Consider the following 26,869-nt stretch of genomic DNA (forward strand, 5'->3'; position numbering starts at 1 on the left):
TAGGCCAGGAGGAAGAACAGAACACAAAAAAGAAGTGCAACACGAGGACTTCCCAGGAGGTCACCCATCCTAGTACTACTCTCGCCCAAGCACGCTTGACTGCGGAGTTCTGATGGGATCCGGTGCATTAGTGCTGGTATGATCGCACCTGTCAAGTGCAGCGCGATCAATGCCTATATGGGTTTGCAAGTGGGCTTCAGTTTCAAATGGTTAAACACAAAATGGGTCTTGAGATATACAAGATGGACGAACAAGGTAAGACGATTTTTGTAAAATGCATTAAAAATAGGTAGAAATTGAATTTTTGTCTAATTTTTTTTGTGGGATCTTGTTTTAGTGTATATTTGATGGAGGAGTCCTCAGATTGAACAGAATAGTGATAGATTTGGAGTTGCCAAAAATTATCGTGACTAAACTTCAAACGGTCATAACTTTTGATAGAGAAGTCGGATGGAGACGCGTTAAAAATGAAAGTTGTTCGAAACGTGGTAACGAATCTAGTTGCCAATTCCCGAAGGACAAGGACCCCCACAACTCGCAGTCACGAAAAAGGTGAACTCATCATGGTTTGATTGTATAGGCCAGGAGGAAGAACAGAACACAAAAAAGAAGTGCAACACGAGGACTTCCCAGGAGGTCACCCATCCTAGTACTACTCTCGCCCGAGCACGCTTGACTGCGGAGTTCTGATGGGATCCGGTGCATTAGTGCTGGTATGATCGCACCTGTCAAGTGCAGCGCGATCAATGCCTATATGGGTTTGCAAGTGGGCTTCAGTTTCAAATGGTTAAACACAAAATGGGTCTTGAGATATACAAGATGGACGAACAAGGTAAGACGATTTTTGTAAAATGCATTAAAAATAGGTAGAAATTGAATTTTTGTCTAATTTTTTTTGTGGGATCTTGTTTTAGTGTATATTTGATGGAGGAGTCCTCAGATTGAACAGAATAGTGATAGATTTGGAGTTGCCAAAAATTATCGTGACTAAACTTCAAACGGTCATAACTTTTGATAGAGAAGTCGGATGGAGACGCGTTAAAAATGAAAGTTGTTCGAAACGTGGTAACGAATCTAGTTGCCAATTCCCGAAGGACAAGGACCCCCACAACTCGCAGTCACGAAAAAGGTGAACTCATCATGGTTTGATTGTATAGGCCAGGAGGAAGAACAGAACACAAAAAAGAAGTGCAACACGAGGACTTCCCAGGAGGTCACCCATCCTAGTACTACTCTCGCCCAAGCACGCTTGACTGCGGAGTTCTGATGGGATCCGGTGCATTAGTGCTGGTATGATCGCACCTGTCAAGTGCAGCGCGATCAATGCCTATATGGGTTTGCAAGTGGGCTTCAGTTTCAAATGGTTAAACACAAAATGGGTCTTGAGATATACAAGATGGACGAACAAGGTAAGACGATTTTTGTAAAATGCATTAAAAATAGGTAGAAATTGAATTTTTGTCTAATTTTTTTTGTGGGATCTTGTTTTAGTGTATATTTGATGGAGGAGTCCTCAGATTGAACAGAATAGTGATAGATTTGGAGTTGCCAAAAATTATCGTGACTAAACTTCAAACGGTCATAACTTTTGATAGAGAAGTCGGATGGAGACGCGTTAAAAATGAAAGTTGTTCGAAACGTGGTAACGAATCTAGTTGCCAATTCCCGAAGGACAAGGACCCCCACAACTCGCAGTCACGAAAAAGGTGAACTCATCATGGTTTGATTGTATAGGCCAGGAGGAAGAACAGAACACAAAAAAGAAGTGCAACACGAGGACTTCCCAGGAGGTCACCCATCCTAGTACTACTCTCGCCCGAGCACGCTTGACTGCGGAGTTCTGATGGGATCCGGTGCATTAGTGCTGGTATGATCGCACCTGTCAAGTGCAGCGCGATCAATGCCTATATGGGTTTGCAAGTGGGCTTCAGTTTCAAATGGTTAAACACAAAATGGGTCTTGAGATATACAAGATGGACGAACAAGGTAAGACGATTTTTGTAAAATGCATTAAAAATAGGTAGAAATTGAATTTTTGTCTAATTTTTTTTGTGGGATCTTGTTTTAGTGTATATTTGATGGAGGAGTCCTCAGATTGAACAGAATAGTGATAGATTTGGAGTTGCCAAAAATTATCGTGACTAAACTTCAAACGGTCATAACTTTTGATAGAGAAGTCGGATGGAGACGCGTTAAAAATGAAAGTTGTTCGAAACGTGGTAACGAATCTAGTTGCCAATTCCCGAAGGACAAGGACCCCCACAACTCGCAGTCACGAAAAAGGTGAACTCATCATGGTTTGATTGTATAGGCCAGGAGGAAGAACAGAACACAAAAAAGAAGTGCAACACGAGGACTTCCCAGGAGGTCACCCATCCTAGTACTACTCTCGCCCGAGCACGCTTGACTGCGGAGTTCTGATGGGATCCGGTGCATTAGTGCTGGTATGATCGCACCTGTCAAGTGCAGCGCGATCAATGCCTATATGGGTTTGCAAGTGGGCTTCAGTTTCAAATGGTTAAACACAAAATGGGTCTTGAGATATACAAGATGGACGAACAAGGTAAGACGATTTTTGTAAAATGCATTAAAAATAGGTAGAAATTGAATTTTTGTCTAATTTTTTTTGTGGGATCTTGTTTTAGTGTATATTTGATGGAGGAGTCCTCAGATTGAACAGAATAGTGATAGATTTGGAGTTGCCAAAAATTATCGTGACTAAACTTCAAACGGTCATAACTTTTGATAGAGAAGTCGGATGGAGACGCGTTAAAAATGAAAGTTGTTCGAAACGTGGTAACGAATCTAGTTGCCAATTCCCGAAGGACAAGGACCCCCACAACTCGCAGTCACGAAAAAGGTGAACTCATCATGGTTTGATTGTATAGGCCAGGAGGAAGAACAGAACACAAAAAAGAAGTGCAACACGAGGACTTCCCAGGAGGTCACCCATCCTAGTACTACTCTCGCCCAAGCACGCTTGACTGCGGAGTTCTGATGGGATCCGGTGCATTAGTGCTGGTATGATCGCACCTGTCAAGTGCAGCGCGATCAATGCCTATATGGGTTTGCAAGTGGGCTTCAGTTTCAAATGGTTAAACACAAAATGGGTCTTGAGATATACAAGATGGACGAACAAGGTAAGACGATTTTTGTAAAATGCATTAAAAATAGGTAGAAATTGAATTTTTGTCTAATTTTTTTTGTGGGATCTTGTTTTAGTGTATATTTGATGGAGGAGTCCTCAGATTGAACAGAATAGTGATAGATTTGGAGTTGCCAAAAATTATCGTGACTAAACTTCAAACGGTCATAACTTTTGATAGAGAAGTCGGATGGAGACGCGTTAAAAATGAAAGTTGTTCGAAACGTGGTAACGAATCTAGTTGCCAATTCCCGAAGGACAAGGACCCCCACAACTCGCAGTCACGAAAAAGGTGAACTCATCATGGTTTGATTGTATAGGCCAGGAGGAAGAACAGAACACAAAAAAGAAGTGCAACACGAGGACTTCCCAGGAGGTCACCCATCCTAGTACTACTCTCGTCCGAGCACGCTTGACTGCGGAGTTCTGATGGGATCCGGTGCATTAGTGCTGGTATGATCGCACCTGTCAAGTGCAGCGCGATCAATGCCTATATGGGTTTGCAAGTGGGCTTCAGTTTCAAATGGTTAAACACAAAATGGGTCTTGAGATATACAAGATGGACGAACAAGGTAAGACGATTTTTGTAAAATGCATTAAAAATAGGTAGAAATTGAATTTTTGTCTAATTTTTTTTGTGGGATCTTGTTTTAGTGTATATTTGATGGAGGAGTCCTCAGATTGAACAGAATAGTGATAGATTTGGAGTTGCCAAAAATTATCGTGACTAAACTTCAAACGGTCATAACTTTTGATAGAGAAGTCGGATGGAGACGCGTTAAAAATGAAAGTTGTTCGAAACGTGGTAACGAATCTAGTTGCCAATTCCCGAAGGACAAGGACCCCCACAACTCGCAGTCACGAAAAAGGTGAACTCATCATGGTTTGATTGTATAGGCCAGGAGGAAGAACAGAACACAAAAAAGAAGTGCAACACGAGGACTTCCCAGGAGGTCACCCATCCTAGTACTACTCTCGCCCGAGCACGCTTGACTGCGGAGTTCTGATGGGATCCGGTGCATTAGTGCTGGTATGATCGCACCTGTCAAGTGCAGCGCGATCAATGCCTATATGGGTTTGCAAGTGGGCTTCAGTTTCAAATGGTTAAACACAAAATGGGTCTTGAGATATACAAGATGGACGAACAAGGTAAGACGATTTTTGTAAAATGCATTAAAAATAGGTAGAAATTGAATTTTTGTCTAATTTTTTTTGTGGGATCTTGTTTTAGTGTATATTTGATGGAGGAGTCCTCAGATTGAACAGAATAGTGATAGATTTGGAGTTGCCAAAAATTATCGTGACTAAACTTCAAACGGTCATAACTTTTGATAGAGAAGTCGGATGGAGACGCGTTAAAAATGAAAGTTGTTCGAAACGTGGTAACGAATCTAGTTGCCAATTCCCGAAGGACAAGGACCCCCACAACTCGCAGTCACGAAAAAGGTGAACTCATCATGGTTTGATTGTATAGGCCAGGAGGAAGAACAGAACACAAAAAAGAAGTGCAACACGAGGACTTCCCAGGAGGTCACCCATCCTAGTACTACTCTCGCCCGAGCACGCTTGACTGCGGAGTTCTGATGGGATCCGGTGCATTAGTGTTGGTATGATCGCACCTGTCAAGTGCAGCGCGATCAATGCCTATATGGGTTTGCAAGTGGGCTTCAGTTTCAAATGGTTAAACACAAAATGGGTCTTGAGATATACAAGATGGACGAACAAGGTAAGACGATTTTTGTAAAATGCATTAAAAATAGGTAGAAATTGAATTTTTGTCTAATTTTTTTTGTGGGATCTTGTTTTAGTGTATATTTGATGGAGGAGTCCTCAGATTGAACAGAATAGTGATAGATTTGGAGTTGCCAAAAATTATCGTGACTAAACTTCAAACGGTCATAACTTTTGATAGAGAAGTCGGATGGAGACGCGTTAAAAATGAAAGTTGTTCGAAACGTGGTAACGAATCTAGTTGCCAATTCCCGAAGGACAAGGACCCCCACAACTCGCAGTCACGAAAAAGGTGAACTCATCATGGTTTGATTGTATAGGCCAGGAGGAAGAACAGAACACAAAAAAGAAGTGCAACACGAGGACTTCCCAGGAGGTCACCCATCCTAGTACTACTCTCGCCCGAGCACGCTTGACTGCGGAGTTCTGATGGGATCCGGTGCATTAGTGCTGGTATGATCGCACCTGTCAAGTGCAGCGCGATCAATGCCTATATGGGTTTGCAAGTGGGCTTCAGTTTCAAATGGTTAAACACAAAATGGGTCTTGAGATATACAAGATGGACGAACAAGGTAAGACGATTTTTGTAAAATGCATTAAAAATAGGTAGAAATTGAATTTTTGTCTAATTTTTTTTGTGGGATCTTGTTTTAGTGTATATTTGATGGAGGAGTCCTCAGATTGAACAGAATAGTGATAGATTTGGAGTTGCCAAAAATTATCGTGACTAAACTTCAAACGGTCATAACTTTTGATAGAGAAGTCGGATGGAGACGCGTTAAAAATGAAAGTTGTTCGAAACGTGGTAACGAATCTAGTTGCCAATTCCCGAAGGACAAGGACCCCCACAACTCGCAGTCACGAAAAAGGTGAACTCATCATGGTTTGATTGTATAGGCCAGGAGGAAGAACAGAACACAAAAAAGAAGTGCAACACGAGGACTTCCCAGGAGGTCACCCATCCTAGTACTACTCTCGCCCGAGCACGCTTGACTGCGGAGTTCTGATGGGATCCGGTGCATTAGTGCTGGTATGATCGCACCTGTCAAGTGCAGCGCGATCAATGCCTATATGGGTTTGCAAGTGGGCTTCAGTTTCAAATGGTTAAACACAAAATGGGTCTTGAGATATACAAGATGGACGAACAAGGTAAGACGATTTTTGTAAAATGCATTAAAAATAGGTAGAAATTGAATTTTTGTCTAATTTTTTTTGTGGGATCTTGTTTTAGTGTATATTTGATGGAGGAGTCCTCAGATTGAACAGAATAGTGATAGATTTGGAGTTGCCAAAAATTATCGTGACTAAACTTCAAACGGTCATAACTTTTGATAGAGAAGTCGGATGGAGACGCGTTAAAAATGAAAGTTGTTCGAAACGTGGTAACGAATCTAGTTGCCAATTCCCGAAGGACAAGGACCCCCACAACTCGCAGTCACGAAAAAGGTGAACTCATCATGGTTTGATTGTATAGGCCAGGAGGAAGAACAGAACACAAAAAAGAAGTGCAACACGAGGACTTCCCAGGAGGTCACCCATCCTAGTACTACTCTCGCCCAAGCACGCTTGACTGCGGAGTTCTGATGGGATCCGGTGCATTAGTGCTGGTATGATCGCACCTGTCAAGTGCAGCGCGATCAATGCCTATATGGGTTTGCAAGTGGGCTTCAGTTTCAAATGGTTAAACACAAAATGGGTCTTGAGATATACAAGATGGACGAACAAGGTAAGACGATTTTTGTAAAATGCATTAAAAATAGGTAGAAATTGAATTTTTGTCTAATTTTTTTTGTGGGATCTTGTTTTAGTGTATATTTGATGGAGGAGTCCTCAGATTGAACAGAATAGTGATAGATTTGGAGTTGCCAAAAATTATCGTGACTAAACTTCAAACGGTCATAACTTTTGATAGAGAAGTCGGATGGAGACGCGTTAAAAATGAAAGTTGTTCGAAACGTGGTAACGAATCTAGTTGCCAATTCCCGAAGGACAAGGACCCCCACAACTCGCAGTCACGAAAAAGGTGAACTCATCATGGTTTGATTGTATAGGCCAGGAGGAAGAACAGAACACAAAAAAGAAGTGCAACACGAGGACTTCCCAGGAGGTCACCCATCCTAGTACTACTCTCGCCCGAGCACGCTTGACTGCGGAGTTCTGATGGGATCCGGTGCATTAGTGTTGGTATGATCGCACCTGTCAAGTGCAGCGCGATCAATGCCTATATGGGTTTGCAAGTGGGCTTCAGTTTCAAATGGTTAAACACAAAATGGGTCTTGAGATATACAAGATGGACGAACAAGGTAAGACGATTTTTGTAAAATGCATTAAAAATAGGTAGAAATTGAATTTTTGTCTAATTTTTTTTGTGGGATCTTGTTTTAGTGTATATTTGATGGAGGAGTCCTCAGATTGAACAGAATAGTGATAGATTTGGAGTTGCCAAAAATTATCGTGACTAAACTTCAAACGGTCATAACTTTTGATAGAGAAGTCGGATGGAGACGCGTTAAAAATGAAAGTTGTTCGAAACGTGGTAACGAATCTAGTTGCCAATTCCCGTAGGGGATTGGCCCCCACAACTCGCAGTCACGAAAAAGGTGAACTCATCATGGTTTGATTGTATAGGCCAGGAGGAAGAACAGAACACAAAAAAGAAGTGCAACACGAGGACTTCCCAGGAGGTCACCCATCCTAGTACTACTCTCGCCCAAGCACGCTTGACTGCGGAGTTCTGATGGGATCCGGTGCATTAGTGCTGGTATTATCGCACCTGTCAAGTGCAGCGCGATCAATGCCTATATGGGTTTGCAAGTGGGCTTCAGTTTCAAATGGTTAAACACAAAATGGGTCTTGAGATATACAAGATGGACGAACAAGGTAAGACGATTTTTGTAAAATGCATTAAAAATAGGTAGAAATTGAATTTTTGTCTAATTTTTTTTGTGGGATCTTGTTTTAGTGTATATTTGATGGAGGAGTCCTCAGATTGAACAGAATAGTGATAGATTTGGAGTTGCCAAAAATTATCGTGACTAAACTTCAAACGGTCATAACTTTTGATAGAGAAGTCGGATGGAGACGCGTTAAAAATGAAAGTTGTTCGAAACGTGGTAACGAATCTAGTTGCCAATTCCCGAAGGACAAGGACCCCCACAACTCGCAGTCACGAAAAAGGTGAACTCATCATGGTTTGATTGTATAGGCCAGGAGGAAGAACAGAACACAAAAAAGAAGTGCAACACGAGGACTTCCCAGGAGGTCACCCATCCTAGTACTACTCTCGCCCGAGCACGCTTGACTGCGGAGTTCTGATGGGATCCGGTGCATTAGTGCTGGTATGATCGCACCTGTCAAGTGCAGCGCGATCAATGCCTATATGGGTTTGCAAGTGGGCTTCAGTTTCAAATGGTTAAACACAAAATGGGTCTTGAGATATACAAGATGGACGAACAAGGTAAGACGATTTTTGTAAAATGCATTAAAAATAGGTAGAAATTGAATTTTTGTCTAATTTTTTTTGTGGGATCTTGTTTTAGTGTATATTTGATGGAGGAGTCCTCAGATTGAACAGAATAGTGATAGATTTGGAGTTGCCAAAAATTATCGTGACTAAACTTCAAACGGTCATAACTTTTGATAGAGAAGTCGGATGGAGACGCGTTAAAAATGAAAGTTGTTCGAAACGTGGTAACGAATCTAGTTGCCAATTCCCGAAGGACAAGGACCCCCACAACTCGCAGTCACGAAAAAGGTGAACTCATCATGGTTTGATTGTATAGGCCAGGAGGAAGAACAGAACACAAAAAAAAAGTGCAACACGAGGACTTCCCAGGAGGTCACCCATCCTAGTACTACTCTCGCCCGAGCACGCTTGACTGCGGAGTTCTGATGGGATCCGGTGCATTAGTGCTGGTATGATCGCACCTGTCAAGTGCAGCGCGATCAATGCCTATATGGGTTTGCAAGTGGGCTTCAGTTTCAAATGGTTAAACACAAAATGGGTCTTGAGATATACAAGATGGACGAACAAGGTAAGACGATTTTTGTAAAATGCATTAAAAATAGGTAGAAATTGAATTTTTGTCTAATTTTTTTTGTGGGATCTTGTTTTAGTGTATATTTGATGGAGGAGTCCTCAGATTGAACAGAATAGTGATAGATTTGGAGTTGCCAAAAATTATCGTGACTAAACTTCAAACGGTCATAACTTTTGATAGAGAAGTCGGATGGAGACGCGTTAAAAATGAAAGTTGTTCGAAACGTGGTAACGAATCTAGTTGCCAATTCCCGAAGGACAAGGACCCCCACAACTCGCAGTCACGAAAAAGGTGAACTCATCATGGTTTGATTGTATAGGCCAGGAGGAAGAACAGAACACAAAAAAGAAGTGCAACACGAGGACTTCCCAGGAGGTCACCCATCCTAGTACTACTCTCGCCCGAGCACGCTTGACTGCGGAGTTCTGATGGGATCCGGTGCATTAGTGCTGGTATGATCGCACCTGTCAAGTGCAGCGCGATCAATGCCTATATGGGTTTGCAAGTGGGCTTCAGTTTCAAATGGTTAAACACAAAATGGGTCTTGAGATATACAAGATGGACGAACAAGGTAAGACGATTTTTGTAAAATGCATTAAAAATAGGTAGAAATTGAATTTTTGTCTAATTTTTTTTGTGGGATCTTGTTTTAGTGTATATTTGATGGAGGAGTCCTCAGATTGAACAGAATAGTGATAGATTTGGAGTTGCCAAAAATTATCGTGACTAAACTTCAAACGGTCATAACTTTTGATAGAGAAGTCGGATGGAGACGCGTTAAAAATGAAAGTTGTTCGAAACGTGGTAACGAATCTAGTTGCCAATTCCCGAAGGACAAGGACCCCCACAACTCGCAGTCACGAAAAAGGTGAACTCATCATGGTTTGATTGTATAGGCCAGGAGGAAGAACAGAACACAAAAAAGAAGTGCAACACGAGGACTTCCCAGGAGGTCACCCATCCTAGTACTACTCTCGCCCAAGCACGCTTGACTGCGGAGTTCTGATGGGATCCGGTGCATTAGTGCTGGTATGATCGCACCTGTCAAGTGCAGCGCGATCAATGCCTATATGGGTTTGCAAGTGGGCTTCAGTTTCAAATGGTTAAACACAAAATGGGTCTTGAGATATACAAGATGGACGAACAAGGTAAGACGATTTTTGTAAAATGCATTAAAAATAGGTAGAAATTGAATTTTTGTCTAATTTTTTTTGTGGGATCTTGTTTTAGTGTATATTTGATGGAGGAGTCCTCAGATTGAACAGAATAGTGATAGATTTGGAGTTGCCAAAAATTATCGTGACTAAACTTCAAACGGTCATAACTTTTGATAGAGAAGTCGGATGGAGACGCGTTAAAAATGAAAGTTGTTCGAAACGTGGTAACGAATCTAGTTGCCAATTCCCGAAGGACAAGGACCCCCACAACTCGCAGTCACGAAAAAGGTGAACTCATCATGGTTTGATTGTATAGGCCAGGAGGAAGAACAGAACACAAAAAAGAAGTGCAACACGAGGACTTCCCAGGAGGTCACCCATCCTAGTACTACTCTCGCCCGAGCACGCTTGACTGCGGAGTTCTGATGGGATCCGGTGCATTAGTGCTGGTATGATCGCACCTGTCAAGTGCAGCGCGATCAATGCCTATATGGGTTTGCAAGTGGGCTTCAGTTTCAAATGGTTAAACACAAAATGGGTCTTGAGATATACAAGATGGACGAACAAGGTAAGACGATTTTTGTAAAATGCATTAAAAATAGGTAGAAATTGAATTTTTGTCTAATTTTTTTTGTGGGATCTTGTTTTAGTGTATATTTGATGGAGGAGTCCTCAGATTGAACAGAATAGTGATAGATTTGGAGTTGCCAAAAATTATCGTGACTAAACTTCAAACGGTCATAACTTTTGATAGAGAAGTCGGATGGAGACGCGTTAAAAATGAAAGTTGTTCGAAACGTGGTAACGAATCTAGTTGCCAATTCCCGTAGGGGATTGGCCCCCACAACTCGCAGTCACGAAAAAGGTGAACTCATCATGGTTTGATTGTATAGGCCAGGAGGAAGAACAGAACACAAAAAAGAAGTGCAACACGAGGACTTCCCAGGAGGTCACCCATCCTAGTACTACTCTCGCCCAAGCACGCTTGACTGCGGAGTTCTGATGGGATCCGGTGCATTAGTGCTGGTATTATCGCACCTGTCAAGTGCAGCGCGATCAATGCCTATATGGGTTTGCAAGTGGGCTTCAGTTTCAAATGGTTAAACACAAAATGGGTCTTGAGATATACAAGATGGACGAACAAGGTAAGACGATTTTTGTAAAATGCATTAAAAATAGGTAGAAATTGAATTTTTGTCTAATTTTTTTTGTGGGATCTTGTTTTAGTGTATATTTGATGGAGGAGTCCTCAGATTGAACAGAATAGTGATAGATTTGGAGTTGCCAAAAATTATCGTGACTAAACTTCAAACGGTCATAACTTTTGATAGAGAAGTCGGATGGAGACGCGTTAAAAATGAAAGTTGTTCGAAACGTGGTAACGAATCTAGTTGCCAATTCCCGAAGGACAAGGACCCCCACAACTCGCAGTCACGAAAAAGGTGAACTCATCATGGTTTGATTGTATAGGCCAGGAGGAAGAACAGAACACAAAAAAGAAGTGCAACACGAGGACTTCCCAGGAGGTCACCCATCCTAGTACTACTCTCGCCCGAGCACGCTTGACTGCGGAGTTCTGATGGGATCCGGTGCATTAGTGCTGGTATGATCGCACCTGTCAAGTGCAGCGCGATCAATGCCTATATGGGTTTGCAAGTGGGCTTCAGTTTCAAATGGTTAAACACAAAATGGGTCTTGAGATATACAAGATGGACGAACAAGGTAAGACGATTTTTGTAAAATGCATTAAAAATAGGTAGAAATTGAATTTTTGTCTAATTTTTTTTGTGGGATCTTGTTTTAGTGTATATTTGATGGAGGAGTCCTCAGATTGAACAGAATAGTGATAGATTTGGAGTTGCCAAAAATTATCGTGACTAAACTTCAAACGGTCATAACTTTTGATAGAGAAGTCGGATGGAGACGCGTTAAAAATGAAAGTTGTTCGAAACGTGGTAACGAATCTAGTTGCCAATTCCCGAAGGACAAGGACCCCCACAACTCGCAGTCACGAAAAAGGTGAACTCATCATGGTTTGATTGTATAGGCCAGGAGGAAGAACAGAACACAAAAAAGAAGTGCAACACGAGGACTTCCCAGGAGGTCACCCATCCTAGTACTACTCTCGCCCGAGCACGCTTGACTGCGGAGTTCTGATGGGATCCGGTGCATTAGTGCTGGTATGATCGCACCTGTCAAGTGCAGCGCGATCAATGCCTATATGGGTTTGCAAGTGGGCTTCAGTTTCAAATGGTTAAACACAAAATGGGTCTTGAGATATACAAGATGGACGAACAAGGTAAGACGATTTTTGTAAAATGCATTAAAAATAGGTAGAAATTGAATTTTTGTCTAATTTTTTTTGTGGGATCTTGTTTTAGTGTATATTTGATGGAGGAGTCCTCAGATTGAACAGAATAGTGATAGATTTGGAGTTGCCAAAAATTATCGTGACTAAACTTCAAACGGTCATAACTTTTGATAGAGAAGTCGGATGGAGACGCGTTAAAAATGAAAGTTGTTCGAAACGTGGTAACGAATCTAGTTGCCAATTCCCGAAGGACAAGGACCCCCACAACTCGCAGTCACGAAAAAGGTGAACTCATCATGGTTTGATTGTATAGGCCAGGAGGAAGAACAGAACACAAAAAAGAAGTGCAACACGAGGACTTCCCAGGAGGTCACCCATCCTAGTACTACTCTCGCCCGAGCACGCTTGACTGCGGAGTTCTGATGGGATCCGGTGCATTAGTGCTGGTATGATCGCACCTGTCAAGTGCAGCGCGATCAATGCCTATATGGGTTTGCAAGTGGGCTTCAGTTTCAAATGGTTAAACACAAAATGGGTCTTGAGATATACAAGATGGACGAACAAGGTAAGACGATTTTTGTAAAATGCATTAAAAATAGGTAGAAATTGAATTTTTGTCTAATTTTTTTTGTGGGATCTTGTTTTAGTGTATATTTGATGGAGGAGTCCTCAGATTGAACAGAATAGTGATAGATTTGGAGTTGCCAAAAATTATCGTGACTAAACTTCAAACGGTCATAACTTTTGATAGAGAAGTCGGATGGAGACGCGTTAAAAATGAAAGTTGTTCGAAACGTGGTAACGAATCTAGTTGCCAATTCCCGAAGGACAAGGACCCCCACAACTCGCAGTCACGAAAAAGGTGAACTCATCATGGTTTGATTGTATAGGCCAGGAGGAAGAACAGAACACAAAAAAGAAGTGCAACACGAGGACTTCCCAGGAGGTCACCCATCCTAGTACTACTCTCGCCCGAGCACGCTTGACTGCGGAGTTCTGATGGGATCCGGTGCATTAGTGCTGGTATGATCGCACCTGTCAAGTGCAGCGCGATCAATGCCTATATGGGTTTGCAAGTGGGCTTCAGTTTCAAATGGTTAAACACAAAATGGGTCTTGAGATATACAAGATGGACGAACAAGGTAAGACGATTTTTGTAAAATGCATTAAAAATAGGTAGAAATTGAATTTTTGTCTAATTTTTTTTGTGGGATCTTGTTTTAGTGTATATTTGATGGAGGAGTCCTCAGATTGAACAGAATAGTGATAGATTTGGAGTTGCCAAAAATTATCGTGACTAAACTTCAAACGGTCATAACTTTTGATAGAGAAGTCGGATGGAGACGCGTTAAAAATGAAAGTTGTTCGAAACGTGGTAACGAATCTAGTTGCCAATTCCCGAAGGACAAGGACCCCCACAACTCGCAGTCACGAAAAAGGTGAACTCATCATGGTTTGATTGTATAGGCCAGGAGGAAGAACAGAACACAAAAAAGAAGTGCAACACGAGGACTTCCCAGGAGGTCACCCATCCTGGTACTACTCTCGCCCAAGCACGCTTGACTGCGGAGTTCTGATGGGATCCGGTGCATTAGTGCTGGTATGATCGCACCTGTCAAGTGCAGCGCGATCAATGCCTATATGGGTTTGCAAGTGGGCTTCAGTTTCAAATGGTTAAACACAAAATGGGTCTTGAGATATACAAGATGGACGAACAAGGTAAGACGATTTTTGTAAAATGCATTAAAAATAGGTAGAAATTGAATTTTTGTCTAATTTTTTTTGTGGGATCTTGTTTTAGTGTATATTTGATGGAGGAGTCCTCAGATTGAACAGAATAGTGATAGATTTGGAGTTGCCAAAAATTATCGTGACTAAACTTCAAACGGTCATAACTTTTGATAGAGAAGTCGGATGGAGACGCGTTAAAAATGAAAGTTGTTCGAAACGTGGTAACGAATCTAGTTGCCAATTCCCGAAGGACAAGGACCCCCACAACTCGCAGTCACGAAAAAGGTGAACTCATCATGGTTTGATTGTATAGGCCAGGAGGAAGAACAGAACACAAAAAAGAAGTGCAACACGAGGACTTCCCAGGAGGTCACCCATCCTAGTACTACTCTCGCCCAAGCACGCTTGACTGCGGAGTTCTGATGGGATCCGGTGCATTAGTGCTGGTATGATCGCACCTGTCAAGTGCAGCGCGATCAATGCCTATATGGGTTTGCAAGTGGGCTTCAGTTTCAAATGGTTAAACACAAAATGGGTCTTGAGATATACAAGATGGACGAACAAGGTAAGACGATTTTTGTAAAATGCATTAAAAATAGGTAGAAATTGAATTTTTGTCTAATTTTTTTTGTGGGATCTTGTTTTAGTGTATATTTGATGGAGGAGTCCTCAGATTGAACAGAATAGTGATAGATTTGGAGTTGCCAAAAATTATCGTGACTAAACTTCAAACGGTCATAACTTTTGATAGAGAAGTCGGATGGAGACGCGTTAAAAATGAAAGTTGTTCGAAACGTGGTAACGAATCTAGTTGCCAATTCCCGAAGGACAAGGACCCCCACAACTCGCAGTCACGAAAAAGGTGAACTCATCATGGTTTGATTGTATAGGCCAGGAGGAAGAACAGAACACAAAAAAGAAGTGCAACACGAGGACTTCCCAGGAGGTCACCCATCCTGGTACTACTCTCGCCCAAGCACGCTTGACTGCGGAGTTCTGATGGGATCCGGTGCATTAGTGCTGGTATGATCGCACCTGTCAAGTGCAGCGCGATCAATGCCTATATGGGTTTGCAAGTGGGCTTCAGTTTCAAATGGTTAAACACAAAATGGGTCTTGAGATATACAAGATGGACGAACAAGGTAAGACGATTTTTGTAAAATGCATTAAAAATAGGTAGAAATTGAATTTTTGTCTAATTTTTTTTGTGGGATCTTGTTTTAGTGTATATTTGATGGAGGAGTCCTCAGATTGAACAGAATAGTGATAGATTTGGAGTTGCCAAAAATTATCGTGACTAAACTTCAAACGGTCATAACTTTTGATAGAGAAGTCGGATGGAGACGCGTTAAAAATGAAAGTTGTTCGAAACGTGGTAACGAATCTAGTTGCCAATTCCCGAAGGACAAGGACCCCCACAACTCGCAGTCACGAAAAAGGTGAACTCATCATGGTTTGATTGTATAGGCCAGGAGGAAGAACAGAACACAAAAAAGAAGTGCAACACGAGGACTTCCCAGGAGGTCACCCATCCTAGTACTACTCTCGCCCAAGCACGCTTGACTGCGGAGTTCTGATGGGATCCGGTGCATTAGTGCTGGTATGATCGCACCTGTCAAGTGCAGCGCGATCAATGCCTATATGGGTTTGCAAGTGGGCTTCAGTTTCAAATGGTTAAACACAAAATGGGTCTTGAGATATACAAGATGGACGAACAAGGTAAGACGATTTTTGTAAAATGCATTAAAAATAGGTAGAAATTGAATTTTTGTCTAATTTTTTTTGTGGGATCTTGTTTTAGTGTATATTTGATGGAGGAGTCCTCAGATTGAACAGAATAGTGATAGATTTGGAGTTGCCAAAAATTATCGTGACTAAACTTCAAACGGTCATAACTTTTGATAGAGAAGTCGGATGGAGACGCGTTAAAAATGAAAGTTGTTCGAAACGTGGTAACGAATGAGGACTTCCCAGGAGGTCACCCATCCTAGTACTACTCTCGCCCAAGCACGCTTGACTGCGGAGTTCTGATGGGATCCGGTGCATTAGTGCTGGTATGATCGCACCTGTCAAGTGCAGCGCGATCAATGCCTATATGGGTTTGCAAGTGGGCTTCAGTTTCAAATGGTTAAACACAAAATGGGTCTTGAGATATACAAGATGGACGAACAAGGTAAGACGATTTTTGTAAAATGCATTAAAAATAGGTAGAAATTGAATTTTTGTCTAATTTTTTTTGTGGGATCTTGTTTTAGTGTATATTTGATGGAGGAGTCCTCAGATTGAACAGAATAGTGATAGATTTGGAGTTGCCAAAAATTATCGTGACTAAACTTCAAACGGTCATAACTTTTGATAGAGAAGTCGGATGGAGACGCGTTAAAAATGAAAGTTGTTCGAAACGTGGTAACGAATCTAGTTGCCAATTCCCGAAGGACAAGGACCCCCACAACTCGCAGTCACGAAAAAGGTGAACTCATCATGGTTTGATTGTATAGGCCAGGAGGAAGAACAGAACACAAAAAAGAAGTGCAACACGAGGACTTCCCAGGAGGTCACCCATCCTAGTACTACTCTCGCCCAAGCACGCTTGACTGCGGAGTTCTGATGGGATCCGGTGCATTAGTGCTGGTATGATCGCACCTGTCAAGTGCAGCGCGATCAATGCCTATATGGGTTTGCAAGTGGGCTTCAGTTTCAAATGGTTAAACACAAAATGGGTCTTGAGATATACAAGATGGACGAACAAGGTAAGACGATTTTTGTAAAATGCATTAAAAATAGGTAGAAATTGAATTTTTGTCTAATTTTTTTTGTGGGATCTTGTTTTAGTGTATATTTGATGGAGGAGTCCTCAGATTGAACAGAATAGTGATAGATTTGGAGTTGCCAAAAATTATCGTGACTAAACTTCAAACGGTCATAACTTTTGATAGAGAAGTCGGATGGAGACGCGTTAAAAATGAAAGTTGTTCGAAACGTGGTAACGAATCTAGTTGCCAATTCCCGAAGGACAAGGACCCCCACAACTCGCAGTCACGAAAAAGGTGAACTCATCATGGTTTGATTGTATAGGCCAGGAGGAAGAACAGAACACAAAAAAGAAGTGCAACACGAGGACTTCCCAGGAGGTCACCCATCCTAGTACTACTCTCGCCCAAGCACGCTTGACTGCGGAGTTCTGATGGGATCCGGTGCATTAGTGCTGGTATGATCGCACCTGTCAAGTGCAGCGCGATCAATGCCTATATGGGTTTGCAAGTGGGCTTCAGTTTCAAATGGTTAAACACAAAATGGGTCTTGAGATATACAAGATGGACGAACAAGGTAAGACGATTTTTGTAAAATGCATTAAAAATAGGTAGAAATTGAATTTTTGTCTAATTTTTTTTGTGGGATCTTGTTTTAGTGTATATTTGATGGAGGAGTCCTCAGATTGAACAGAATAGTGATAGATTTGGAGTTGCCAAAAATTATCGTGACTAAACTTCAAACGGTCATAACTTTTGATAGAGAAGTCGGATGGAGACGCGTTAAAAATGAAAGTTGTTCGAAACGTGGTAACGAATCTAGTTGCCAATTCCCGTAGGGGATTGGCCCCCACAACTCGCAGTCACGAAAAAGGTGAACTCATCATGGTTTGATTGTATAGGCCAGGAGGAAGAACAGAACACAAAAAAGAAGTGCAACACGAGGACTTCCCAGGAGGTCACCCATCCTAGTACTACTCTCGCCCAAGCACGCTTGACTGCGGAGTTCTGATGGGATCCGGTGCATTAGTGCTGGTATGATCGCACCTGTCAAGTGCAGCGCGATCAATGCCTATATGGGTTTGCAAGTGGGCTTCAGTTTCAAATGGTTAAACACAAAATGGGTCTTGAGATATACAAGATGGACGAACAAGGTAAGACGATTTTTGTAAAATGCATTAAAAATAGGTAGAAATTGAATTTTTGTCTAATTTTTTTTGTGGGATCTTGTTTTAGTGTATATTTGATGGAGGAGTCCTCAGATTGAACAGAATAGTGATAGATTTGGAGTTGCCAAAAATTATCGTGACTAAACTTCAAACGGTCATAACTTTTGATAGAGAAGTCGGATGGAGACGCGTTAAAAATGAAAGTTGTTCGAAACGTGGTAACGAATCTAGTTGCCAATTCCCGTAGGGGATTGGCCCCCACAACTCGCAGTCACGAAAAAGGTGAACTCATCATGGTTTGATTGTATAGGCCAGGAGGAAGAACAGAACACAAAAAAGAAGTGCAACACGAGGACTTCCCAGGAGGTCACCCATCCTAGTACTACTCTCGCCCAAGCACGCTTGACTGCGGAGTTCTGATGGGATCCGGTGCATTAGTGCTGGTATGATCGCACCTGTCAAGTGCAGCGCGATCAATGCCTATATGGGTTTGCAAGTGGGCTTCAGTTTCAAATGGTTAAACACAAAATGGGTCTTGAGATATACAAGATGGACGAACAAGGTAAGACGATTTTTGTAAAATGCATTAAAAATAGGTAGAAATTGAATTTTTGTCTAATTTTTTTTGTGGGATCTTGTTTTAGTGTATATTTGATGGAGGAGTCCTCAGATTGAACAGAATAGTGATAGATTTGGAGTTGCCAAAAATTATCGTGACTAAACTTCAAACGGTCATAACTTTTGATAGAGAAGTCGGATGGAGACGCGTTAAAAATGAAAGTTGTTCGAAACGTGGTAACGAATCTAGTTGCCAATTCCCGAAGGACAAGGACCCCCACAACTCGCAGTCACGAAAAAGGTGAACTCATCATGGTTTGATTGTATAGGCCAGGAGGAAGAACAGAACACAAAAAAGAAGTGCAACACGAGGACTTCCCAGGAGGTCACCCATCCTAGTACTACTCTCGCCCAAGCACGCTTGACTGCGGAGTTCTGATGGGATCCGGTGCATTAGTGCTGGTATGATCGCACCTGTCAAGTGCAGCGCGATCAATGCCTATATGGGTTTGCAAGTGGGCTTCAGTTTCAAATGGTTAAACACAAAATGGGTCTTGAGATATACAAGATGGACGAACAAGGTAAGACGATTTTTGTAAAATGCATTAAAAATAGGTAGAAATTGAATTTTTGTCTAATTTTTTTTGTGGGATCTTGTTTTAGTGTATATTTGATGGAGGAGTCCTCAGATTGAACAGAATAGTGATAGATTTGGAGTTGCCAAAAATTATCGTGACTAAACTTCAAACGGTCATAACTTTTGATAGAGAAGTCGGATGGAGACGCGTTAAAAATGAAAGTTGTTCGAAACGTGGTAACGAATCTAGTTGCCAATTCCCGAAGGACAAGGACCCCCACAACTCGCAGTCACGAAAAAGGTGAACTCATCATGGTTTGATTGTATAGGCCAGGAGGAAGAACAGAACACAAAAAAGAAGTGCAACACGAGGACTTCCCAGGAGGTCACCCATCCTAGTACTACTCTCGCCCAAGCACGCTTGACTGCGGAGTTCTGATGGGATCCGGTGCATTAGTGCTGGTATGATCGCACCTGTCAAGTGCAGCGCGATCAATGCCTATATGGGTTTGCAAGTGGGCTTCAGTTTCAAATGGTTAAACACAAAATGGGTCTTGAGATATACAAGATGGACGAACAAGGTAAGACGATTTTTGTAAAATGCATTAAAAATAGGTAGAAATTGAATTTTTGTCTAATTTTTTTTGTGGGATCTTGTTTTAGTGTATATTTGATGGAGGAGTCCTCAGATTGAACAGAATAGTGATAGATTTGGAGTTGCCAAAAATTATCGTGACTAAACTTCAAACGGTCATAACTTTTGATAGAGAAGTCGGATGGAGACGCGTTAAAAATGAAAGTTGTTCGAAACGTGGTAACGAATCTAGTTGCCAATTCCCGAAGGACAAGGACCCCCACAACTCGCAGTCACGAAAAAGGTGAACTCATCATGGTTTGATTGTATAGGCCAGGAGGAAGAACAGAACACAAAAAAGAAGTGCAACACGAGGACTTCCCAGGAGGTCACCCATCCTAGTACTACTCTCGCCCAAGCACGCTTGACTGCGGAGTTCTGATGGGATCCGGTGCATTAGTGCTGGTATGATCGCACCTGTCAAGTGCAGCGCGATCAATGCCTATATGGGTTTGCAAGTGGGCTTCAGTTTCAAATGGTTAAACACAAAATGGGTCTTGAGATATACAAGATGGACGAACAAGGTAAGACGATTTTTGTAAAATGCATTAAAAATAGGTAGAAATTGAATTTTTGTCTAATTTTTTTTGTGGGATCTTGTTTTAGTGTATATTTGATGGAGGAGTCCTCAGATTGAACAGAATAGTGATAGATTTGGAGTTGCCAAAAATTATCGTGACTAAACTTCAAACGGTCATAACTTTTGATAGAGAAGTCGGATGGAGACGCGTTAAAAATGAAAGTTGTTCGAAACGTGGTAACGAATCTAGTTGCCAATTCCCGAAGGACAAGGACCCCCACAACTCGCAGTCACGAAAAAGGTGAACTCATCATGGTTTGATTGTATAGGCCAGGAGGAAGAACAGAACACAAAAAAGAAGTGCAACACGAGGACTTCCCAGGAGGTCACCCATCCTAGTACTACTCTCGCCCAAGCACGCTTGACTGCGGAGTTCTGATGGGATCCGGTGCATTAGTGCTGGTATGATCGCACCTGTCAAGTGCAGCGCGATCAATGCCTATATGGGTTTGCAAGTGGGCTTCAGTTTCAAATGGTTAAACACAAAATGGGTCTTGAGATATACAAGATGGACGAACAAGGTAAGACGATTTTTGTAAAATGCATTAAAAATAGGTAGAAATTGAATTTTTGTCTAATTTTTTTTGTGGGATCTTGTTTTAGTGTATATTTGATGGAGGAGTCCTCAGATTGAACAGAATAGTGATAGATTTGGAGTTGCCAAAAATTATCGTGACTAAACTTCAAACGGTCATAACTTTTGATAGAGAAGTCGGATGGAGACGCGTTAAAAATGAAAGTTGTTCGAAACGTGGTAACGAATCTAGTTGCCAATTCCCGAAGGACAAGGACCCCCACAACTCGCAGTCACGAAAAAGGTGAACTCATCATGGTTTGATTGTATAGGCCAGGAGGAAGAACAGAACACAAAAAAGAAGTGCAACACGAGGACTTCCCAGGAGGTCACCCATCCTAGTACTACTCTCGCCCAAGCACGCTTGACTGCGGAGTTCTGATGGGATCCGGTGCATTAGTGCTGGTATGATCGCACCTGTCAAGTGCAGCGCGATCAATGCCTATATGGGTTTGCAAGTGGGCTTCAGTTTCAAATGGTTAAACACAAAATGGGTCTTGAGATATACAAGATGGACGAACAAGGTAAGACGATTTTTGTAAAATGCATTAAAAATAGGTAGAAATTGAATTTTTGTCTAATTTTTTTTGTGGGATCTTGTTTTAGTGTATATTTGATGGAGGAGTCCTCAGATTGAACAGAATAGTGATAGATTTGGAGTTGCCAAAAATTATCGTGACTAAACTTCAAACGGTCATAACTTTTGATAGAGAAGTCGGATGGAGACGCGTTAAAAATGAAAGTTGTTCGAAACGTGGTAACGAATCTAGTTGCCAATTCCCGAAGGACAAGGACCCCCACAACTCGCAGTCACGAAAAAGGTGAACTCATCATGGTTTGATTGTATAGGCCAGGAGGAAGAACAGAACACAAAAAAGAAGTGCAACACGAGGACTTCCCAGGAGGTCACCCATCCTAGTACTACTCTCGCCCAAGCACGCTTGACTGCGGAGTTCTGATGGGATCCGGTGCATTAGTGCTGGTATGATCGCACCTGTCAAGTGCAGCGCGATCAATGCCTATATGGGTTTGCAAGTGGGCTTCAGTTTCAAATGGTTAAACACAAAATGGGTCTTGAGATATACAAGATGGACGAACAAGGTAAGACGATTTTTGTAAAATGCATTAAAAATAGGTAGAAATTGAATTTTTGTCTAATTTTTTTTGTGGGATCTTGTTTTAGTGTATATTTGATGGAGGAGTCCTCAGATTGAACAGAATAGTGATAGATTTGGAGTTGCCAAAAATTATCGTGACTAAACTTCAAACGGTCATAACTTTTGATAGAGAAGTCGGATGGAGACGCGTTAAAAATGAAAGTTGTTCGAAACGTGGTAACGAATCTAGTTGCCAATTCCCGAAGGACAAGGACCCCCACAACTCGCAGTCACGAAAAAGGTGAACTCATCATGGTTTGATTGTATAGGCCAGGAGGAAGAACAGAACACAAAAAAGAAGTGCAACACGAGGACTTCCCAGGAGGTCACCCATCCTAGTACTACTCTCGCCCAAGCACGCTTGACTGCGGAGTTCTGATGGGATCCGGTGCATTAGTGCTGGTATGATCGCACCTGTCAAGTGCAGCGCGATCAATGCCTATATGGGTTTGCAAGTGGGCTTCAGTTTCAAATGGTTAAACACAAAATGGGTCTTGAGATATACAAGATGGACGAACAAGGTAAGACGATTTTTGTAAAATGCATTAAAAATAGGTAGAAATTGAATTTTTGTCTAATTTTTTTTGTGGGATCTTGTTTTAGTGTATATTTGATGGAGGAGTCCTCAGATTGAACAGAATAGTGATAGATTTGGAGTTGCCAAAAATTATCGTGACTAAACTTCAAACGGTCATAACTTTTGATAGAGAAGTCGGATGGAGACGCGTTAAAAATGAAAGTTGTTCGAAACGTGGTAACGAATCTAGTTGCCAATTCCCGAAGGACAAGGACCCCCACAACTCGCAGTCACGAAAAAGGTGAACTCATCATGGTTTGATTGTATAGGCCAGGAGGAAGAACAGAACACAAAAAAGAAGTGCAACACGAGGACTTCCCAGGAGGTCACCCATCCTAGTACTACTCTCGCCCAAGCACGCTTGACTGCGGAGTTCTGATGGGATCCGGTGCATTAGTGCTGGTATGATCGCACCTGTCAAGTGCAGCGCGATCAATGCCTATATGGGTTTGCAAGTGGGCTTCAGTTTCAAATGGTTAAACACAAAATGGGTCTTGAGATATACAAGATGGACGAACAAGGTAAGACGATTTTTGTAAAATGCATTAAAAATAGGTAGAAATTGAATTTTTGTCTAATTTTTTTTGTGGGATCTTGTTTTAGTGTATATTTGATGGAGGAGTCCTCAGATTGAACAGAATAGTGATAGATTTGGAGTTGCCAAAAATTATCGTGACTAAACTTCAAACGGTCATAACTTTTGATAGAGAAGTCGGATGGAGACGCGTTAAAAATGAAAGTTGTTCGAAACGTGGTAACGAATCTAGTTGCCAATTCCCGAAGGACAAGGACCCCCACAACTCGCAGTCACGAAAAAGGTGAACTCATCATGGTTTGATTGTATAGGCCAGGAGGAAGAACAGAACACAAAAAAGAAGTGCAACACGAGGACTTCCCAGGAGGTCACCCATCCTAGTACTACTCTCGCCCAAGCACGCTTGACTGCGGAGTTCTGATGGGATCCGGTGCATTAGTGCTGGTATGATCGCACCTGTCAAGTGCAGCGCGATCAATGCCTATATGGGTTTGCAAGTGGGCTTCAGTTTCAAATGGTTAAACACAAAATGGGTCTTGAGATATACAAGATGGACGAACAAGGTAAGACGATTTTTGTAAAATGCATTAAAAATAGGTAGAAATTGAATTTTTGTCTAATTTTTTTTGTGGGATCTTGTTTTAGTGTATATTTGATGGAGGAGTCCTCAGATTGAACAGAATAGTGATAGATTTGGAGTTGCCAAAAATTATCGTGACTAAACTTCAAACGGTCATAACTTTTGATAGAGAAGTCGGATGGAGACGCGTTAAAAATGAAAGTTGTTCGAAACGTGGTAACGAATCTAGTTGCCAATTCCCGAAGGACAAGGACCCCCACAACTCGCAGTCACGAAAAAGGTGAACTCATCATGGTTTGATTGTATAGGCCAGGAGGAAGAACAGAACACAAAAAAGAAGTGCAACACGAGGACTTCCCAGGAGGTCACCCATCCTAGTACTACTCTCGCCCAAGCACGCTTGACTGCGGAGTTCTGATGGGATCCGGTGCATTAGTGCTGGTATGATCGCACCTGTCAAGTGCAGCGCGATCAATGCCTATATGGGTTTGCAAGTGGGCTTCAGTTTCAAATGGTTAAACACAAAATGGGTCTTGAGATATACAAGATGGACGAACAAGGTAAGACGATTTTTGTAAAATGCATTAAAAATAGGTAGAAATTGAATTTTTGTCTAATTTTTTTTGTGGGATCTTGTTTTAGTGTATATTTGATGGAGGAGTCCTCAGATTGAACAGAATAGTGATAGATTTGGAGTTGCCAAAAATTATCGTGACTAAACTTCAAACGGTCATAACTTTTGATAGAGAAGTCGGATGGAGACGCGTTAAAAATGAAAGTTGTTCGAAACGTGGTAACGAATCTAGTTGCCAATTCCCGAAGGACAAGGACCCCCACAACTCGCAGTCACGAAAAAGGTGAACTCATCATGGTTTGATTGTATAGGCCAGGAGGAAGAACAGAACACAAAAAAGAAGTGCAACACGAGGACTTCCCAGGAGGTCACCCATCCTAGTACTACTCTCGCCCAAGCACGCTTGACTACGGAGTTCTGATGGGATCCGGTGCATTAGTGCTGGTATGATCGCACCTGTCAAGTGCAGCGCGATCAATGCCTATATGGGTTTGCAAGTGGGCTTCAGTTTCAAATGGTTAAACACAAAATGGGTCTTGAGATATACAAGATGGACGAACAAGGTAAGACGATTTTTGTAAAATGCATTAAAAATAGGTAGAAATTGAATTTTTGTCTAATTTTTTTTGTGGGATCTTGTTTTAGTGTATATTTGATGGAGGAGTCCTCAGATTGAACAGAATAGTGATAGATTTGGAGTTGCCAAAAATTATCGTGACTAAACTTCAAACGGTCATAACTTTTGATAGAGAAGTCGGATGGAGACGCGTTAAAAATGAAAGTTGTTCGAAACGTGGTAACGAATCTAGTTGCCAATTCCCGAAGGACAAGGACCCCCACAACTCGCAGTCACGAAAAAGGTGAACTCATCATGGTTTGATTGTATAGGCCAGGAGGAAGAACAGAACACAAAAAAGAAGTGCAACACGAGGACTTCCCAGGAGGTCACCCATCCTAGTACTACTCTCGCCCAAGCACGCTTGACTGCGGAGTTCTGATGGGATCCGATGCATTAGTGCTGGTATGATCGCACCTGTCAAGTGCAGCGCGATCAATGCCTATATGGGTTTGCAAGTGGGCTTCAGTTTCAAATGGTTAAACACAAAATGGGTCTTGAGATATACAAGATGGACGAACAAGGTAAGACGATTTTTGTAAAATGCATTAAAAATAGGTAGAAATTGAATTTTTGTCTAATTTTTTTTGTGGGATCTTGTTTTAGTGTATATTTGATGGAGGAGTCCTCAGATTGAACAGAATAGTGATAGATTTGGAGTTGCCAAAAATTATCGTGACTAAACTTCAAACGGTCATAACTTTTGATAGAGAAGTCGGATGGAGACGCGTTAAAAATGAAAGTTGTTCGAAACGTGGTAACGAATCTAGTTGCCAATTCCCGAAGGACAAGGACCCCCACAACTCGCAGTCACGAAAAAGGTGAACTCATCATGGTTTGATTGTATAGGCCAGGAGGAAGAACAGAACACAAAAAAGAAGTGCAACACGAGGACTTCCCAGGAGGTCACCCATCCTAGTACTACTCTCGCCCAAGCACGCTTGACTGCGGAGTTCTGATGGGATCCGGTGCATTAGTGCTGGTATGATCGCACCTGTCAAGTGCAGCGCGATCAATGCCTATATGGGTTTGCAAGTGGGCTTCAGTTTCAAATGGTTAAACACAAAATGGGTCTTGAGATATACAAGATGGACGAACAAGGTAAGACGATTTTTGTAAAATGCATTAAAAATAGGTAGAAATTGAATTTTTGTCTAATTTTTTTTGTGGGATCTTGTTTTAGTGTATATTTGATGGAGGAGTCCTCAGATTGAACAGAATAGTGATAGATTTGGAGTTGCCAAAAATTATCGTGACTAAACTTCAAACGGTCATAACTTTTGATAGAGAAGTCGGATGGAGACGCGTTAAAAATGAAAGTTGTTCGAAACGTGGTAACGAATCTAGTTGCCAATTCCCGAAGGACAAGGACCCCCACAACTCGCAGTCACGAAAAAGGTGAACTCATCATGGTTTGATTGTATAGGCCAGGAGGAAGAACAGAACACAAAAAAGAAGTGCAACACGAGGACTTCCCAGGAGGTCACCCATCCTAGTACTACTCTCGCCCAAGCACGCTTGACTGCGGAGTTCTGATGGGATCCGGTGCATTAGTGCTGGTATGATCGCACCTGTCAAGTGCAGCGCGATCAATGCCTATATGGGTTTGCAAGTGGGCTTCAGTTTCAAATGGTTAAACACAAAATGGGTCTTGAGATATACAAGATGGACGAACAAGGTAAGACGATTTTTGTAAAATGCATTAAAAATAGGTAGAAATTGAATTTTTGTCTAATTTTTTTTGTGGGATCTTGTTTTAGTGTATATTTGATGGAGGAGTCCTCAGATTGAACAGAATAGTGATAGATTTGGAGTTGCCAAAAATTATCGTGACTAAACTTCAAACGGTCATAACTTTTGATAGAGAAGTCGG

The 26,869-nt window shown here is 41.8% G+C and overlaps 46 non-coding genes and 1 pseudogene across 46 annotated transcripts; all 47 read right to left on the reverse strand.

Annotated features, from left to right (window-relative positions):
- Positions 1-31: 31 nt before the first annotated feature.
- On the reverse strand, positions 32-150 carry LOC150027064 (5S ribosomal RNA). Its single transcript, XR_016522696.1, has one exon. It is a non-coding gene; the product is annotated as a 5S ribosomal RNA (ribosomal RNA).
- A 458-nt stretch (positions 151-608) lies between these two features.
- LOC150027065 (5S ribosomal RNA) lies at positions 609-727 on the reverse strand. The gene has a single exon (XR_016522827.1). It is a non-coding gene; the product is annotated as a 5S ribosomal RNA (ribosomal RNA).
- A 458-nt stretch (positions 728-1,185) lies between these two features.
- On the reverse strand, positions 1,186-1,304 carry LOC150027066 (5S ribosomal RNA). Its single transcript, XR_016522697.1, has one exon. It is a non-coding gene; the product is annotated as a 5S ribosomal RNA (ribosomal RNA).
- Positions 1,305-1,762: 458 nt separating this feature from the next.
- LOC150027067 (5S ribosomal RNA) lies at positions 1,763-1,881 on the reverse strand. Its single transcript, XR_016522828.1, has one exon. It is a non-coding gene; the product is annotated as a 5S ribosomal RNA (ribosomal RNA).
- A 458-nt stretch (positions 1,882-2,339) lies between these two features.
- Positions 2,340-2,458, reverse strand: LOC150027068 (5S ribosomal RNA). Its single transcript, XR_016522829.1, has one exon. It is a non-coding gene; the product is annotated as a 5S ribosomal RNA (ribosomal RNA).
- A 458-nt stretch (positions 2,459-2,916) lies between these two features.
- Positions 2,917-3,035, reverse strand: LOC150027069 (5S ribosomal RNA). The gene has a single exon (XR_016522698.1). It is a non-coding gene; the product is annotated as a 5S ribosomal RNA (ribosomal RNA).
- A 458-nt stretch (positions 3,036-3,493) lies between these two features.
- Positions 3,494-3,612, reverse strand: LOC150027070 (5S ribosomal RNA). The gene has a single exon (XR_016522018.1). It is a non-coding gene; the product is annotated as a 5S ribosomal RNA (ribosomal RNA).
- A 458-nt stretch (positions 3,613-4,070) lies between these two features.
- On the reverse strand, positions 4,071-4,189 carry LOC150027071 (5S ribosomal RNA). The gene has a single exon (XR_016522830.1). It is a non-coding gene; the product is annotated as a 5S ribosomal RNA (ribosomal RNA).
- A 458-nt stretch (positions 4,190-4,647) lies between these two features.
- On the reverse strand, positions 4,648-4,766 carry LOC150027072 (5S ribosomal RNA). The gene has a single exon (XR_016522118.1). It is a non-coding gene; the product is annotated as a 5S ribosomal RNA (ribosomal RNA).
- Positions 4,767-5,224: 458 nt separating this feature from the next.
- On the reverse strand, positions 5,225-5,343 carry LOC150027073 (5S ribosomal RNA). Its single transcript, XR_016522831.1, has one exon. It is a non-coding gene; the product is annotated as a 5S ribosomal RNA (ribosomal RNA).
- A 458-nt stretch (positions 5,344-5,801) lies between these two features.
- LOC150027074 (5S ribosomal RNA) lies at positions 5,802-5,920 on the reverse strand. The gene has a single exon (XR_016522832.1). It is a non-coding gene; the product is annotated as a 5S ribosomal RNA (ribosomal RNA).
- Positions 5,921-6,378: 458 nt separating this feature from the next.
- LOC150027075 (5S ribosomal RNA) lies at positions 6,379-6,497 on the reverse strand. Its single transcript, XR_016522699.1, has one exon. It is a non-coding gene; the product is annotated as a 5S ribosomal RNA (ribosomal RNA).
- A 458-nt stretch (positions 6,498-6,955) lies between these two features.
- On the reverse strand, positions 6,956-7,074 carry LOC150027076 (5S ribosomal RNA). The gene has a single exon (XR_016522119.1). It is a non-coding gene; the product is annotated as a 5S ribosomal RNA (ribosomal RNA).
- A 458-nt stretch (positions 7,075-7,532) lies between these two features.
- LOC150027077 (5S ribosomal RNA) lies at positions 7,533-7,651 on the reverse strand. The gene has a single exon (XR_016521991.1). It is a non-coding gene; the product is annotated as a 5S ribosomal RNA (ribosomal RNA).
- A 458-nt stretch (positions 7,652-8,109) lies between these two features.
- On the reverse strand, positions 8,110-8,228 carry LOC150027078 (5S ribosomal RNA). Its single transcript, XR_016522834.1, has one exon. It is a non-coding gene; the product is annotated as a 5S ribosomal RNA (ribosomal RNA).
- Positions 8,229-8,686: 458 nt separating this feature from the next.
- LOC150027079 (5S ribosomal RNA) lies at positions 8,687-8,805 on the reverse strand. Its single transcript, XR_016521915.1, has one exon. It is a non-coding gene; the product is annotated as a 5S ribosomal RNA (ribosomal RNA).
- Positions 8,806-9,263: 458 nt separating this feature from the next.
- On the reverse strand, positions 9,264-9,382 carry LOC150027080 (5S ribosomal RNA). Its single transcript, XR_016522835.1, has one exon. It is a non-coding gene; the product is annotated as a 5S ribosomal RNA (ribosomal RNA).
- Positions 9,383-9,840: 458 nt separating this feature from the next.
- LOC150027081 (5S ribosomal RNA) lies at positions 9,841-9,959 on the reverse strand. Its single transcript, XR_016522701.1, has one exon. It is a non-coding gene; the product is annotated as a 5S ribosomal RNA (ribosomal RNA).
- A 458-nt stretch (positions 9,960-10,417) lies between these two features.
- On the reverse strand, positions 10,418-10,536 carry LOC150027082 (5S ribosomal RNA). The gene has a single exon (XR_016522836.1). It is a non-coding gene; the product is annotated as a 5S ribosomal RNA (ribosomal RNA).
- Positions 10,537-10,994: 458 nt separating this feature from the next.
- On the reverse strand, positions 10,995-11,113 carry LOC150027083 (5S ribosomal RNA). The gene has a single exon (XR_016521992.1). It is a non-coding gene; the product is annotated as a 5S ribosomal RNA (ribosomal RNA).
- Positions 11,114-11,571: 458 nt separating this feature from the next.
- LOC150027084 (5S ribosomal RNA) lies at positions 11,572-11,690 on the reverse strand. The gene has a single exon (XR_016522837.1). It is a non-coding gene; the product is annotated as a 5S ribosomal RNA (ribosomal RNA).
- Positions 11,691-12,148: 458 nt separating this feature from the next.
- On the reverse strand, positions 12,149-12,267 carry LOC150027085 (5S ribosomal RNA). Its single transcript, XR_016522838.1, has one exon. It is a non-coding gene; the product is annotated as a 5S ribosomal RNA (ribosomal RNA).
- Positions 12,268-12,725: 458 nt separating this feature from the next.
- On the reverse strand, positions 12,726-12,844 carry LOC150027086 (5S ribosomal RNA). Its single transcript, XR_016522839.1, has one exon. It is a non-coding gene; the product is annotated as a 5S ribosomal RNA (ribosomal RNA).
- Positions 12,845-13,302: 458 nt separating this feature from the next.
- On the reverse strand, positions 13,303-13,421 carry LOC150027087 (5S ribosomal RNA). Its single transcript, XR_016522840.1, has one exon. It is a non-coding gene; the product is annotated as a 5S ribosomal RNA (ribosomal RNA).
- Positions 13,422-13,879: 458 nt separating this feature from the next.
- Positions 13,880-13,998, reverse strand: LOC150027088 (5S ribosomal RNA). The gene has a single exon (XR_016522772.1). It is a non-coding gene; the product is annotated as a 5S ribosomal RNA (ribosomal RNA).
- Positions 13,999-14,456: 458 nt separating this feature from the next.
- LOC150027089 (5S ribosomal RNA) lies at positions 14,457-14,575 on the reverse strand. Its single transcript, XR_016522702.1, has one exon. It is a non-coding gene; the product is annotated as a 5S ribosomal RNA (ribosomal RNA).
- Positions 14,576-15,033: 458 nt separating this feature from the next.
- LOC150027090 (5S ribosomal RNA) lies at positions 15,034-15,152 on the reverse strand. The gene has a single exon (XR_016522773.1). It is a non-coding gene; the product is annotated as a 5S ribosomal RNA (ribosomal RNA).
- Positions 15,153-15,610: 458 nt separating this feature from the next.
- LOC150027091 (5S ribosomal RNA) lies at positions 15,611-15,729 on the reverse strand. The gene has a single exon (XR_016522703.1). It is a non-coding gene; the product is annotated as a 5S ribosomal RNA (ribosomal RNA).
- A 336-nt stretch (positions 15,730-16,065) lies between these two features.
- LOC150027092 (5S ribosomal RNA) lies at positions 16,066-16,182 on the reverse strand (annotated as a pseudogene).
- A 459-nt stretch (positions 16,183-16,641) lies between these two features.
- LOC150027093 (5S ribosomal RNA) lies at positions 16,642-16,760 on the reverse strand. Its single transcript, XR_016522704.1, has one exon. It is a non-coding gene; the product is annotated as a 5S ribosomal RNA (ribosomal RNA).
- A 458-nt stretch (positions 16,761-17,218) lies between these two features.
- On the reverse strand, positions 17,219-17,337 carry LOC150027094 (5S ribosomal RNA). The gene has a single exon (XR_016522705.1). It is a non-coding gene; the product is annotated as a 5S ribosomal RNA (ribosomal RNA).
- A 458-nt stretch (positions 17,338-17,795) lies between these two features.
- On the reverse strand, positions 17,796-17,914 carry LOC150027095 (5S ribosomal RNA). The gene has a single exon (XR_016522706.1). It is a non-coding gene; the product is annotated as a 5S ribosomal RNA (ribosomal RNA).
- Positions 17,915-18,372: 458 nt separating this feature from the next.
- Positions 18,373-18,491, reverse strand: LOC150027096 (5S ribosomal RNA). The gene has a single exon (XR_016522707.1). It is a non-coding gene; the product is annotated as a 5S ribosomal RNA (ribosomal RNA).
- A 458-nt stretch (positions 18,492-18,949) lies between these two features.
- LOC150027097 (5S ribosomal RNA) lies at positions 18,950-19,068 on the reverse strand. Its single transcript, XR_016522708.1, has one exon. It is a non-coding gene; the product is annotated as a 5S ribosomal RNA (ribosomal RNA).
- A 458-nt stretch (positions 19,069-19,526) lies between these two features.
- On the reverse strand, positions 19,527-19,645 carry LOC150027098 (5S ribosomal RNA). Its single transcript, XR_016522709.1, has one exon. It is a non-coding gene; the product is annotated as a 5S ribosomal RNA (ribosomal RNA).
- Positions 19,646-20,103: 458 nt separating this feature from the next.
- Positions 20,104-20,222, reverse strand: LOC150027099 (5S ribosomal RNA). Its single transcript, XR_016522710.1, has one exon. It is a non-coding gene; the product is annotated as a 5S ribosomal RNA (ribosomal RNA).
- A 458-nt stretch (positions 20,223-20,680) lies between these two features.
- On the reverse strand, positions 20,681-20,799 carry LOC150027100 (5S ribosomal RNA). The gene has a single exon (XR_016522712.1). It is a non-coding gene; the product is annotated as a 5S ribosomal RNA (ribosomal RNA).
- Positions 20,800-21,257: 458 nt separating this feature from the next.
- On the reverse strand, positions 21,258-21,376 carry LOC150027101 (5S ribosomal RNA). Its single transcript, XR_016522713.1, has one exon. It is a non-coding gene; the product is annotated as a 5S ribosomal RNA (ribosomal RNA).
- A 458-nt stretch (positions 21,377-21,834) lies between these two features.
- LOC150027102 (5S ribosomal RNA) lies at positions 21,835-21,953 on the reverse strand. Its single transcript, XR_016522714.1, has one exon. It is a non-coding gene; the product is annotated as a 5S ribosomal RNA (ribosomal RNA).
- A 458-nt stretch (positions 21,954-22,411) lies between these two features.
- LOC150027103 (5S ribosomal RNA) lies at positions 22,412-22,530 on the reverse strand. The gene has a single exon (XR_016522715.1). It is a non-coding gene; the product is annotated as a 5S ribosomal RNA (ribosomal RNA).
- A 458-nt stretch (positions 22,531-22,988) lies between these two features.
- On the reverse strand, positions 22,989-23,107 carry LOC150027104 (5S ribosomal RNA). The gene has a single exon (XR_016522716.1). It is a non-coding gene; the product is annotated as a 5S ribosomal RNA (ribosomal RNA).
- Positions 23,108-23,565: 458 nt separating this feature from the next.
- LOC150027105 (5S ribosomal RNA) lies at positions 23,566-23,684 on the reverse strand. The gene has a single exon (XR_016522717.1). It is a non-coding gene; the product is annotated as a 5S ribosomal RNA (ribosomal RNA).
- Positions 23,685-24,142: 458 nt separating this feature from the next.
- Positions 24,143-24,261, reverse strand: LOC150027106 (5S ribosomal RNA). The gene has a single exon (XR_016522718.1). It is a non-coding gene; the product is annotated as a 5S ribosomal RNA (ribosomal RNA).
- Positions 24,262-24,719: 458 nt separating this feature from the next.
- Positions 24,720-24,838, reverse strand: LOC150027107 (5S ribosomal RNA). Its single transcript, XR_016522752.1, has one exon. It is a non-coding gene; the product is annotated as a 5S ribosomal RNA (ribosomal RNA).
- A 458-nt stretch (positions 24,839-25,296) lies between these two features.
- LOC150027108 (5S ribosomal RNA) lies at positions 25,297-25,415 on the reverse strand. The gene has a single exon (XR_016522072.1). It is a non-coding gene; the product is annotated as a 5S ribosomal RNA (ribosomal RNA).
- A 458-nt stretch (positions 25,416-25,873) lies between these two features.
- LOC150027109 (5S ribosomal RNA) lies at positions 25,874-25,992 on the reverse strand. Its single transcript, XR_016522719.1, has one exon. It is a non-coding gene; the product is annotated as a 5S ribosomal RNA (ribosomal RNA).
- Positions 25,993-26,450: 458 nt separating this feature from the next.
- Positions 26,451-26,569, reverse strand: LOC150027110 (5S ribosomal RNA). The gene has a single exon (XR_016522720.1). It is a non-coding gene; the product is annotated as a 5S ribosomal RNA (ribosomal RNA).
- Positions 26,570-26,869: the final 300 nt, after the last annotated feature.

Source organism: Phaseolus vulgaris, chromosome 6, assembly GCF_051622355.1.
Source record: "Phaseolus vulgaris cultivar YP4 chromosome 6, ASM5162235v1, whole genome shotgun sequence".
NCBI lineage: Eukaryota > Viridiplantae > Streptophyta > Magnoliopsida > Fabales > Fabaceae > Phaseolus > Phaseolus vulgaris.